Source organism: Sus scrofa, chromosome 1 (genome assembly GCF_054392235.1).
Source record: "Sus scrofa isolate SSC_HxYL_T2T_F1_AM1 chromosome 1, Sscrofa_HxYL_maternal_Yorkshire_Landrace_v2.0, whole genome shotgun sequence".
Classification (NCBI taxonomy): Eukaryota; Metazoa; Chordata; class Mammalia; order Artiodactyla; family Suidae; genus Sus; species Sus scrofa.
Window position 1 is genome coordinate 82,479,539 of NC_139383.1, and position 13,519 is coordinate 82,493,057.

At 34.5% G+C, this 13,519-nt stretch overlaps 1 long non-coding RNA gene across 9 annotated transcripts in view; it reads right to left on the reverse strand.

Annotated features, from left to right (window-relative positions):
- The window catches only part of LOC146406171 (uncharacterized), a 197,811-nt gene that overhangs the window by 51,225 nt on the left and 133,067 nt on the right, over nt 1-13,519 (reverse strand). For 4 of the 9 annotated variants that reach the window (XR_014807650.1, XR_014807670.1, XR_014807673.1 and 1 more), the window contains one exon: nt 5,028-5,294. The exons of 1 other annotated variant lie outside the window; for it this stretch is intronic. This is a non-coding gene — a long non-coding RNA (uncharacterized LOC146406171). Of the gene's footprint in view, nt 1-49; nt 1,597-3,205; nt 4,443-4,537; nt 4,688-5,027; nt 5,295-8,340; nt 8,484-13,519 lie in introns of those variants that run through there. 4 more of the 9 variants (XR_014807671.1, XR_014807635.1, XR_014807654.1 and 1 more) reach the window with 3 other exon arrangements.

Consider the following 13,519-nt stretch of genomic DNA (forward strand, 5'->3'; position numbering starts at 1 on the left):
TTTAGTAGTTAAATATTTAAGATAAAATACTGCAGAAAAACTAGAAAAATATATTTGAATCTGTTTATAAATCCCCTAAAGGGAAAACCTAGTGAAACGCATACACAGTGGAAAAAACATAAAAGAAAAGGTCCAGTACATTTTCAATCCTGAACATTTCAGGTCATCCATTACAGTCAACAAATGGAAACAAGCCAAGGTTTACGACAGTAAAATACACATTTGTGGCTTTTCATAAAGGAAAAACAGTAGGGATGCATGAATTCCAACTACATGTAAACATCAACCAATCTCAGAAACAGCCTCCTCAGTGGAAAATATACAGACACTGATTGCATTATAAGACTGAGAAACAGGTAAAATTAATCTGTGTGTTTAGAAGGAGAGTGGTTACCTTTGGGTGGTGGGACAGTAACTGGTCAGACGAGTGGGAGAATTCCTGAAATGGTGGTAACATTCTGTTTCTTGATTTTCGTGCTGGTTCCTTAGGTGTGAATATTCATCAGATTGTATGTGTCACCATGATCTGTTACTTTTTCTGTATTTGTCATGTCTTAATGAAATGTGTGGAATAACTCATAAGCATGAAAGACTTTCTGTGTAAGACCTGACCTTTTCCTGAAAAGCTTGCAGTTTACAGAAAAGACAAAACATTGGATCAAAATGGCAAAAGTTTAAAAACTGAGGACTGCTCATTGATATCGAGAGCAGAGCAAAATAAATATTCTCTCACAAATTGTGGAAAGGAAAATCAGCTTAAATAGTCTTTATAGCAATTTTGAAGCAGAATCAAAATATTAAACATAGTTACATGCTATGATTCTGTAATTTCATTTTTATGAAACATCTGAACTTTTCTTCAGTTAACTCAATTTTCTACAATTTAAACTTTACCTTTCCCCTGTATGTATTATTTCAACAAATATTCTGTTCTGTGTCTATGAAGTTGGTTTATTTTTGATGCACAGGTACAGCCTCTACACACCTTTATAAGTGCAGGAATCTGAGGATTTATGTCATGTTTGGACACATTTTTTTCTTGTATTTAGGTGAAGCACTCTCTTGCAAATAGGAGTTTTTCAAACAGCTTATGCACAATAGGGTAACCAAAAAACCTGAAAGACACTTTACCAAAGAGGATAAAGGAATAGAGAATAATCACTTGAAAATATGTGTGCCTCCATTAGCCAGCAATAGATTTACTGGGGATATACCAGTGATGAATAAATGGCAAAGAGTATAAGAGGAGAGAGAGTGGTAGAAGTGTAATGCAATTCTGACACCTGCAAAAGAGAAAGGAAGTGAGGGGATGGTGAGCCCTGCACTTTCATGCAGCTCTACAAAATTCTTGAAAGGCCAGTGGGAGGCCAGATTCAAGATTTTCCATTAGCGGAGTCCTATGTCAAGAAGAAATGCCTGCAACGAATACCACTTCCATATCCAGTCCTTGCCTTGAAGCAACCAGGGGAGACTTTAGAGTGGAAGTTGTGGTACATCCGAGGTATATCATCCAGGTACAGTCCTCATGGCAGGTTCTCTTGAAGAGCAATCTCAGAGGTGCCCTTTGAGGCTTAGGAGAGGATGTAGTGCCAGTTACTACGGAAAATAAGCAAAAACATACAAAAAATTCAAAAAATCACGTCTTATAACTATATGAAGATGATCTAATGATAATCGGAAACCTAAATAAGCTCCTTCAAAAAGTGAATTTAAATGAAAAATAAACAAAAATATGTGTGACTATTGTATGACATTTTCAAAAAGAGTGTATTAATGTACATAGAGGAGAGGATACTAAGGAACATATGACTTATTTGAGCTACTATGAAACAAGGATGATCAATATAGTGTGACATTAGTTCAAGGTAGAGGAATCTCGAGAATTTAGTATGCACATAAAAATAATATGTAACTAACAAAACATAAGGGGGTTATTCATAAGACAAATGAATAATAGTATATGTGAAAGAAAATTGATTCATACCATTATACTATCAATGAAATTAATATTCCGGGTAAACTAAATATCTTTAATTAAAAAAACTGAAAATGAAAATAAATATAAATGGTAAAATAAAAGAAATAGTAAAATCAAATAAAAACAATGCAATATATACATATTATGCATAATACATATATATGTATATTTGTGTATATACACACATATGTATAAGAGCTGGGGAAGAGCTTTTATTATGTGATCACTCAACTAATGAGCTTCTCATCGGAATTGGAGGAGACCGTGATTAACCAGCTGAGACTCGAGTTAGTGGTCCTAGAAATTACAAAAAATATGCAACATACAGTTAGAAGTGGAAATCAAGAGATGAAGATGTGAGAATTTTTTCTTTCTTTATGGCTGCACCTGCAGCATATGGAAATTCCCAGGCTAGGGGTCAAATCAGAGCTCCAGTGGCCAGCCTACTGCACAGATACAGCTACTGATAGATATGAGCCACGTCTGTGACCTACATCAGAGGAAGACAGAGAAAAGGATGTATCCTTCACATGAAGAACACAGAGATGAGAGGCCAAGGAGCTCTAAGGTGAGAGAGACAGAAAGAGAGAGAGAGAGATGTTGAAAAGATATATGAATCTCTGACAACTTCATACTTCTTGTTTATAGTTCTTCAGGGAGGTCAATAAAATTGTTTTTATGGTGTTTCATAAATCATTTTGATGAACTGCACTATTTTCCACAAGCTGATTAGAAGTAGATTATTCTTATTTGCAATACAGTGCTTGAACAAGATGCAAAGAGTTTTAAAAATGAGAGAAAACCTCAAATTTTTGTCATCTGCAAAGATATATATATATTTTAGCTGGGCAATGAAAACAAACGAATTGCATGCACATGGAAGTGTATGTTAGTTCAAGTAGGAAATGTAGTGAAGGTAAAATTTAAATTGCAGAAAACTGAGTTAACTGAATAGGTGTTCAGAAGTTTCCTAGAAATGAAATTACAGGTCATAGAATGTAACAATTTATAAGACTTTTGATTCTGCATCAAAATTGCTGTAAAGATTTGAACCGATTTTCCTTTCGATAACTTATATGAGAGAACATTTATTTCACCCTACTCTCTCTAACATTGAACATTCCCAGGCTTTTAAACTTTTGCCAGTTATAAACCAACGTTTTGTCTCTTTTATAAACTGCAAACATCTCACTTGTCTGGTGCTATATAAAGTTTTCATGCATGTGAGTTATTTCACAAGTTTTATTAATACATGACAAAATGCAGGAAAGCTCACAAATCATACATGCATAGCCCAATGAATATTCACAGTGACCACACCTATGAAACCAGGTTTAAGATCAATAAAGAGCATATTAGCAAAACTCAGGAATTTTCTTATTTGCCTGACCAGTTTCTACACCACTGCCCAAAAGTAACTACTCTTTTTCTAAACAAGTAGATTTTTTTCTTTTTTAAAAATCTGATATAGTGAATTGAGCAATAAGTGTCTGGTTTTTTTCCACTGAATTAGTATGTTTCTGAGACTTGAGGATTTTTCCATGTTGTTGTAATTCATGCATCCTTACTGTTTTTTCTTTTGTGAAATGTCATAATTTACTTGTTCATTTTAATGTCATGGACCTTGGGTTGTTTCAATTTGCTGACTACTATGAATGACTTGAAATGTTTATGATTGAACATTTACCAATTTTTTTCTTTTTTCTTCCACTGCTTTCATAATCTACAAGGTTGAGGAAGTATAAACAGAATAAGAATTATCTTATCTAAAATATTTAACTATTAAATACATTTGGAATTGTTTTAGTGAGAGATATGCTACAAATACAACTACTTTTTATCCAAATAGCTAACTAATTGAACTATTAATCTGCTTTTGAAACTCCAATTTTCAGTACAAAATTTGGGAGCTTATAAATTTTTAATATATGCATGTGTATACATGTGTTTTCTCTATTTCAACATTCACAATGATTTTAAACAAAACAGTTATTTTAATTAGAATAATGAAAGAATTTATAGTTTGTTTAATCCTAAACATAATTGTAGATAAAGAAACATTGCATCCTACAGAAATCTCTCAAGACACTTATAATTCATGTCATATGCTGTTTTTCCATTACCCTGCAGACTATCAATGCAGATTATTGCCCAAATCATTTTAATTGAAAAATTTCAAAAAGTCCATCAAACCCATGGCAATTAGTAAGCACTCTTTCCTCACTGAATTTATTAATAAAGTTTTAAAGTTGACATTTTTATATGAGAAGCACAAATTAATATGTATATTTAAAATATACTCTCTAGCTAGCAGATTTTTAATATGATTTTTTGCACTGACACTACTCCTCATCTATGTTCCAGATGAATTTCAAGGGAAAATCTTTCATCTTCCTTTGGAACATTCTGTCAAATCTTTCATTTTGCTCCACGGTCAAGTGATGATTCCAGTCTCCAATGGTACCTAGTGGAACAAGAACATGGACAATTGCAGTGTGTATTTAATAAAACCATAAGAGCAAAAAGGACTGCTCTAAAAGACAAGTTCAACTTAGAAACCTGGAACAAGGACAGCTCCTGGGTGAGGAGGTAGAACTATCAGGGTAAAAGCTTCCTGGAGCCCACTCTGATCTGTCATTCAAGCCAAGCTAAATTCTGTTAGTTCTTCATGGAGGGTTGACACTTCACTTCTCCTTATACAGGGATGAGCTAAGAAACAAACATAGGATGTAGTAACACAGAAGAAAGAATTATAGAGCACATCCTTATCTGTTAGACTTGCAATAAATGCTGTATTAAATTGTAACCTTTCTTTAGGAAAAACAAAAATAGAACTAGAACATATTAAAAGAGTAGAATATTTACATATATATTGTACTAATATATATGGAAAAAGAAAAAATGGCATAGATGCTAAAAAACAAGGTAATTAAAAAAGCAATTGGCCTTTTGAAGGTAAAGTTCTGTGTTACAGTTTTGCATTAGTTTTCTAGTACTATTGTACAAAATAACTAATACTTGGTGGCTCACCACTGCACACTCCCATTACCTTCCAATTTTGTAGATCAGAGGTCCAAATTTTGTCTTGCTGGGTTATAACCAGTTTTCACTTGTGGAGATTCTAGGAGAGGATTCGTGTCCTTGCTTTCTCTAGCTTCTAAAGGCACTTGCTTTTTTTGTCTCATGGCTCCCCTCCTGCATCTTCAAAGCCAGCCCTGGTGCATCTCTCTGTACTTCCTCCTTCATCACAGTTCTTTTTATTCCATTCAGTCCAATCTGGCAGTGTGTCTGATGGTATAAATTTTTTGTTCCCTAGCTTTATTGAGATATAAAAGGAAATAAAATTATATATGTTTAAATTTTAAATTGTGTTGATATCAATTAAATATGCATTTGTGAAATATTTATTATTTTATTACCAGTACATATTCATTATGTAAAAAATAAGAAAAGAAAAGTAGATGTAATGTCTGGCAATTTTTTATTGTCACTCCTTCTGTCAGCTTTATCAATATCTCTTTAAGTTTTGTCTCACACCTAAAAAGGAGTAAAGATGGAGTTATTTTATCTCTTCCACTATAAATGTATAACTTTGGGCTACTTATAAAAAAATCTCTGTTAGCATGCATGTCCTCATCACTAAATGTTAGCTCAATGATCTTATGGAATTTTTAAGGTATGTCTGTAAAATCTGGTAAGCACTGTTAGCCCAGAACAAAACAGTGATCAGTTTGTAGTAATTTTCCTTTTTTCCCAAGTGGTTGAAGGCGCATTAATATCTAGTTATAGTAAATTGCAATGATAACTTTCTTTGCTGCCATAAAGTGGGTGAGTCATGGCTATGTGGAAGCAAAACTGGGAACTTAGTAAGGAGAAAAAAAGAGGAAAAAATTATGGTTTTCTCAACATTATATTGTTGTGTTACCCCACCCTCAAAACTTCATTAACACAATTTCTTTTCTGTGGCTCCGAGGGACCATTGGAGACTGGAAAAACCACCTATGGATCAAAATGAAAGGTTTGACAAGATTTTCCAAATTAAGATGAAAGATTTCTCCTTGAAGTTCATCTGGGAAATAAACGAAGAATAAAATTCTAAGCTTAGCAAAACAATTCTAAGAAAACCTTTTCAGAAGGGTATGTACTTATATACTTCTATCTGTGACTGTCATTGAATCATTGTTGAAAAACCTCAGTGCTTAATAAATATTAATATAATAGTCTTTATATCATCTGCATTTGTGGCCCATCTTCCATTCCAGGGATTTCTCAGTTTCTGACCAGAAGAAGATTTCATTTATTGTTTTGGCAATTATGGATTATTTTAAAATTTTACATTAATTAATTCCTAAGTTCTTGAAGAAAAGAGAAGGACACAACATGTGGTCAATCAGTTATATTGTAATAGAAGCCATGTCAATTAAAAAAAAAAAGCAGCTCTGGGTTTAACTTGAGCATCTCTACCTCAAATATTTTCATGTAATTCATACCTTTATTTAATCTAGATATCATTCTTCTGTTGCAAAGAACCTATCTATTTTTCAAATATATAGCAAACTGAACTAACATCATTTACTGACTTACTCTTACTAAAATAGAATTCCTGGAGTTCCCATAATGGCGCAGTGGAAACGAATCTGATTAGGAACCATGAGGTTGTGGGTTTGATCCCTGGCCTCGCTCAGTGGGTTAAGGATCCAGTGTTGCTGTGAGCTGTGGTGTAGGTTGCAGAAGTGGCTCAGATCTGGCATTGCTGTGGCTGTGGTATAGGCTGGCAGCTACAGCTCCGATTGGATCCCTAGCCTGGGAACCTCCATATGCTATGGGTATGGCCCTAAAAAGGACAAAAGACAAAATAATAATAATAAAATAGAATTTACTTTCTAAAATAGAATATATCATATTCAAAATAATTGTATGTACAGGAGCTGATACATATGTAATGGCATATTACCTGCTGATAAACTTTTACAAAAATTGACATTTTAATTTCAAATAAATTTATAAATGTTCATAGAGACCTGTACCAGAATTTTTTCATGTTGTTTTACTTTTTTTTTAATATAGTTGATTTACAATGTTGTGTTAGTTTGAGGTATACAGCAAAGTGATTCAGTTGTATTTGGATTCTTTCCTTTAGAGATTATGACAATGTTGCTTTACTCTTAAGAAACATTCAAAAAACTGAACTGTTACAGCTGAGGCTTCTCCTCCAGAAATGGTGTATATTCACCATTTTTTATGTTTTTATTTCAAGTCATTTGGTGAAGAACATAGTTCCTATAAAAGCATTGCTTAATTCTTGTTAATTTTATTTCTAAGCACATCTAGATGGTATTTGTAGCTATGGAGCGTAGGTTAGTTTTTCCACCTACAATTTCAAACTGCTCACAAATTTTGGGAGGCTCATCCATAACATCAAGTGTGGCTGAGTGGGAGTCAATGCCATTTGTCTGAGGCCAAAAGTGGAGAAGATGTTACCACCTCCTAACATCAGATTCTGCACCCACTGGTATCTCTTTTGTTCCCTGATGAGCAGAGCCTCTGCCTGCCTCACTTTTACTTTTATTTCAATTTGTTCATCACTTTGTTCCTTCTTCCTAAGAAATGCACATGACATTCACGAGGTGCTGCTTTAAACAAGGATATAAAGGACTCTGATTCTTGCGCTGGGAAGGACTTCTCATTCCTTGTGCCTCTTGCTCGTTCACCACCTCCAGGCTTTCTTTTCTTTTTCTTTAAAAAATTAACGTTATTTCCTGTTTCAATTAGGTAGCTTTTTAAAATTGTGGTAAGGGCATATACCACAAAACTGACTCACATAACAAAATTTTCAGTATACAAAATAGTATTTTAAACTGCAGGCACTGTATGGTACAAATCTCTAAACCTTGTTCATCTTGCACGACTCCAGCCTTTCCAATCTCCTTTGATCGAAGGGCTCATAACTTCCCTAGAATCAATTAGAAGAGTCATATGTCTCAAGAGAAACCTTCCTTTTCTCCTTCTTTTGTCCTTCTCCATCAAGGGTTTCAGTTAGTAATGGAACATTAATTTTGTACTTAAAAAAAAAAAATACAGGCACTTTCTGCATATCATGATGGAGTTAAATTATCATATGAATTATCTGCTTTATTATTAACAAAAACCAAAGGAGGTAGGTGCCACTTCATAAAAGAGAAAACAAGAGGCATGGAGAAGATAAATTTCTGAACAGCAAATATTTACTAAGTCGTAGCTCTATGATGCAAAACCTGCTCTGACTATAGAACTGAAAACACTTTAAGACTCTGCTCTTGGCTTTTAGTTCATTTTTAAGGACTGAGTTGTTTGGAGACTATTTTAATATGATTCAAGTTTACCTTTGGTTTATCCTTATTCCATTGAGAGCCCAATAAAACTGGGAATATTGAATTCTCTTTCTCAGGTGCTGATTTAAGTTCTTTATGGTCTCTTGTCCTTGGGTGTCAAATACTGGCCCAAGCCCAGAAGTGGCACATGCATCCTGAAAAGAAAGTCAGTCACGCTTCACCTATACAAATACACTTCTCTCTCTAGAATTTTAGCTCATCTAGTCCTTATAGTGTCTGGAGATCTAAGGTTTTTAAGAGTATAATTTTTGTATTTTTTCTGTCTTTTTTTACTGGTTTTTATCATAGGAGCAAAGGCCTTCCATGAACTAAATTCCTCCCTATTTAGGAAAGAGAGTTATAACCCAGTTTTTAATGATGATTTATATTTTATTACTATAGTTACCCACTTAGCTGTTATAACTGACCAGTTATGGTGGCCACCCTCCAATTCTGAAGAGATCAGCTTGTTTATCATTCAGCTATAGCCATAAATGCCAACAGACACTTTGGTGGTTGGAATTTCATTCTTGGTATTTTTTACCCTCAAATACATGTGCCAGAAATCATGGGATTTAAGTGAGAGAATGAAATTCATAATCTATAAGTAAATTAGCTAGTCCAAAGGCATGATGCTAAATAGCACAACTGTTTTACCTAATGAATCCCTAAACATGACACTTTGTCACATAAAGTCATTCCTCTGAACATGGTCCCTGAGTGTTGCTCCAGTTGTCTTGTTTACAAAGAAAGCACCTTTGTGTGTCATTATATTAAACTATCATATATTCCAAGAAGAGGATAAACTGATGAACCTATGTTCATCTGAGGAAAAACCAAGATTTCTGATATGGAAACTAGAAAAATATTGCATTATATTCCAGTTGCATAACTAGGCTTAATTATTTCACAATATATTTGTAGAAGCTCTTATCTATAAGAAAAACATATTTCTCACAGTTTTTTACACAAAACATCTGAGAAATTACCTTCTCCAAATGACCTTCCATTAGTGGGACAAAGTTTTATTCCAAATAGAATACACATGGACACATATACTGTGATAGCAGTTTTTTGAACTGTAAGTATATAGAATTATCCTGGTCATCAGCATGTGAAAATATAGAATTCAAGGCGCCACCCTACACTTGATGTGATATTAATGCATGGCTTCCTTGTGTTTATCAGAGGAATTATCTGGTGTGTGTGTGTGTGTGTGTGTGTGTGTGTGTGTGTGTGTGTGTATTATCCATGTCTCTTTCCATGAAAATATTTTATACAGTTTATTTTTTAAAGTTCAATCAAGAATCTATAAAGAGTTTCTAAAACTAACTTTACTAGTTCTGTTGCTAGCAGATTCTTGTCTGGTGAGAATCTATCTCTTTGGCTGTCTTTTCTCTGTGTCTTACATGACGGAGGGTGAGGGAGATTCCAAGGCCTTCTTTGGGAAGGACTCTAATCCCATTCATCATTTCCCAAAAGCTCTCACTCCCACCATTATCACTATGGGGGTTTTAATTCAGCATAGAAACTATCAGGGGGCACAAACATCCAGTCCATAGCAGTAGATGTCTTCACTACAAGTTGATTGCGTAGAGCAGGTGGAAAAGGTACAGTGAGAAAAGATGGGAAAGATTTATAGACAGAGCCCCATGAAGAAGTTCACTGTTAACTGTCCAACTTTGAACTTACTAATTATCTTTTTAAAATAAAATTTCCATATACAGGTAGTACCTCTAATAGATGAGAAAGTTGAGGATCAGAAGTCATGTGAACTTTTTTCAAGCTCCCACAGCTAATAGAAGAGCCTGTTAACCCAATTCTCACTGTTTTTAAAAACCAGAACCACCTTATATATTTTCATACTGAGCAATGTATTTGATTTTGTGAACTAAATCAGTATTAAATATTAAATCTTCACATTTTCCCCCCTTGTGCTCAAGCTCCCTGGAGCTGGCTCCAAGTGTGCTGATTCATATGAAATGAACATCAAAGTCAGAGAGAAATTCCCACTTCCCTACATAAAAAATACATATGTAAAGAGACACTTCCTATTGCAAATAAGATCCCATGAATCTAATTGGTAAAATCAAAGAAAATTACAAGACATAAATGCACACCTTTGAGAATGTCCTACTGCTCTCCTCTAAAGACCTGAGCATCAATATTTACCTTTTAAAACAAACACATTTAGTAACAGATCCAAATGTCTTAAGGGCCTTTAGATAGATAAGACTCCATCTGATACTATAAAAACAAAATATTAAATTCTTGTCAAGAAATAATAAAAAAAACCAATTTATGCAAGAAGAATAAGTGGAAAACATTCTGGTTTTCCCCAAGAGTTAATCTATTAAAGATACCACCAAATTTGGAGTATAATTCATTTTCCTTTAATCATCACATCACCTTAAATATGTTTACTATGGTATGGTCAAAGCCATAACCCAACTTGGGCATGTGACAGTATCTCCACATTCCAGTAATTTTCACATCAGTAATTGTTTACCTTAACTCTCAGCTTGAGGCTGTCAACAATATGAACAATATGGATTCTTTTTGTTTGTCTACTGAGCACAATCACTTATGCAAAGATTCCCCCTTTCCCTGAAAGCTCCACTGGGTTCCACCTTCTGGCCTTTCTACCTAACTTTCTTTGGCCTGAAGCTAAGGAAACCGAGAGCCTTTTTGAGTTACCAAGGACTACTGGAGATGAATGAGGCACTTAGCAGAATTAAGAAAGTACCATAAACCCAGTAATCAAGCTAAATAATATTTTAATGCCATATTTAAAAAATTAAAAATGTAAAAACAATGATAGATAAAATATTCCAATTTAAAATACTTACTGATTTTCCTTTCTGCCTCTGGTGCCAATATGGCTCTGCAAAGCACTATTACTTAGTATTTTGAATTAAAAACCCTCTTTAATATTATTGAACCATCTCCAGCACAAAGATATACCCCATCATATTTCCAATAATGGAGGCAATAAAAAGGACAGGCAATAACACACATTAGTAAAGAGTGGTAAAATGGGAATTGTCACCTATGGTGGAAAAGCAGGTTTGCATTTTCACTCCTAGGTATCTACACAAAGAAATGAAAACACAGGTCCTGGTCCTAGAATGTTCACAGCAACATTGCTTACAAGAGCCAGAAATAGAAACAATTCAAAAGTTTATCAGCTGGTGAATAGACAAAATGTGGCAAATCCATACAATGGCATATTATTCACAAAGAACAATGAATGCAATATGAGTACATGATACATAATAAATGAAATTCCATGTTCAGAAAAGGCAAATCAATTGAAGCAGAAGGCAGCTAGTACATGCCTAGGTATGGAGCATGGGAATGGAAATGAACTACCACAGGACCTCTGAGATTTGGGGGAATTGATAAGAGTCATTCTAAAACTTAATTTTGATGGTTGAACAATGCTGTAAATTACTAAATACCATTGATTCATGCACTTAAAATGGATGAGTTTTAGGATATATAAAGCTGTTAAGTAAAGCTGTTAAGAACCTGGAGAAAATCCATCTGTTATACCACCCAGAATATAACAAACATTTTTACTTCTTATATGGTCTTTATATAAAGTCCTAAATTTGGAGGTACATTTTTTTTCTTCATCATCTTTTATCACCAGAGCAGGTAGAGTAGAATGATGGAAGGAATTTTTATGTCTCAGTTCAGGATTCTCAGTAACTCTGGGAGTTCCCATTGTAGTTCAGTGGTAACAAAACCCAGTAGTATCCATGAGGACGTGCGTTTGATCCTTAGCCTCACTCACTGGGTTAAGCATCCTGCATTGCTGTGGCTGTGGTGCAGTCTGGCAGCCACAGCTCCGATTCAACCCCTAGCCTGGGAACTTCCATATGCAGTGGGTGTAGCCCTAAAAAAGACAAAACACACACACACACAAACCTCTGAAAGTTAACATAAGCCCTCAGTTCCATCAAAAATATTGTTTTCTTAATGGACACTCATTCTATTACATCTTCCCACACATATGCTGCCAATGGAGGGAAAAACGACAATTGGATACAATGGTGGAGGAATTTAGAATAAGAAGATTTGGTTATAGAAAACAGAAAATAGTCTTTTTTAAAAAATAACATACTGATAAGTCATTTTGTGCAATCCATGTATTCACTTGTAGGAGAATAAATGAAATAATGTAATTAAAGCCTTGTCTTAAATTTGACTCAGTACTAGAAAGAAGCTTCCAAGGAACAAGCACATTAGTTAATGACTAATCCTTGTGACATCAGGCAGATTTAACAGTTCTACTTCAAGAATACTGCTATTTCAAGACAGCAGTTTTGTGTTACAGCAAGTGAGTTAAGCTTCTTTTCTTTTTGTTGTTCATATTTTTTTATGATAAAAAATAAGCCCATACTTATCTGACAGTGTTGCGAATGGGAGAAATGAAATTTATGTGAATTTTATCCTGAATTACCACGTTACAAATGCATTATTACTATTTCATAAGAAACATTTTTGTTCATGATAAAGTCTCTTTGCTAAGCACAGGGTGTATTTCTGAGACTGCCTGTTCTAGTGAATACGCCAATGATATCAAATTTAAATAGCTCTTCTATGAAAAGGACAGCATTGCCACCTATCAACCAACTTGAGCAAACTGTCTTGAAAATGCTGGGCTCGCAAGTGCCATCTAGTGGTTACAGAATCGATGTGCTTTTAGTTGATAGGAACAAAGGGGCAAAAATCAAAAAGAAAGAAAAAACAGGAAAACTCATACACACATACGAACACACACACACACAGACCCACCCACCCACCCACCCACTGGGGCCACTTCTTCAAGTGTTATCTCCTCTCCACAAAATGTCAGCCTTGATTTTACTCTTTGGTGTTTTAGCTAGCTGTGGGTTTTTATTTTATTTGTCCAGAGATTATATTTGTTTAAAAGATGTGCTGAAGGGATTATGCCACCATCTTTGAAACTGGAACTTGAGTGAGAGGAAGTTTTGAACAACCATAATGGGCTTAAGCTCTTCTAAACTGGACTGATTTTAGACAAAATCCTGACTTCTAAGTAGAATTCTCTCTCTTGCTTCCAGTATGAGTACTATTTTTTACAGGAAAAGAGGCACCTATTGTTATTCCTTAGAGCCTGGCTTTTTTATTTTCTCTGCCTAATTCTTCTTGCATCCCTACT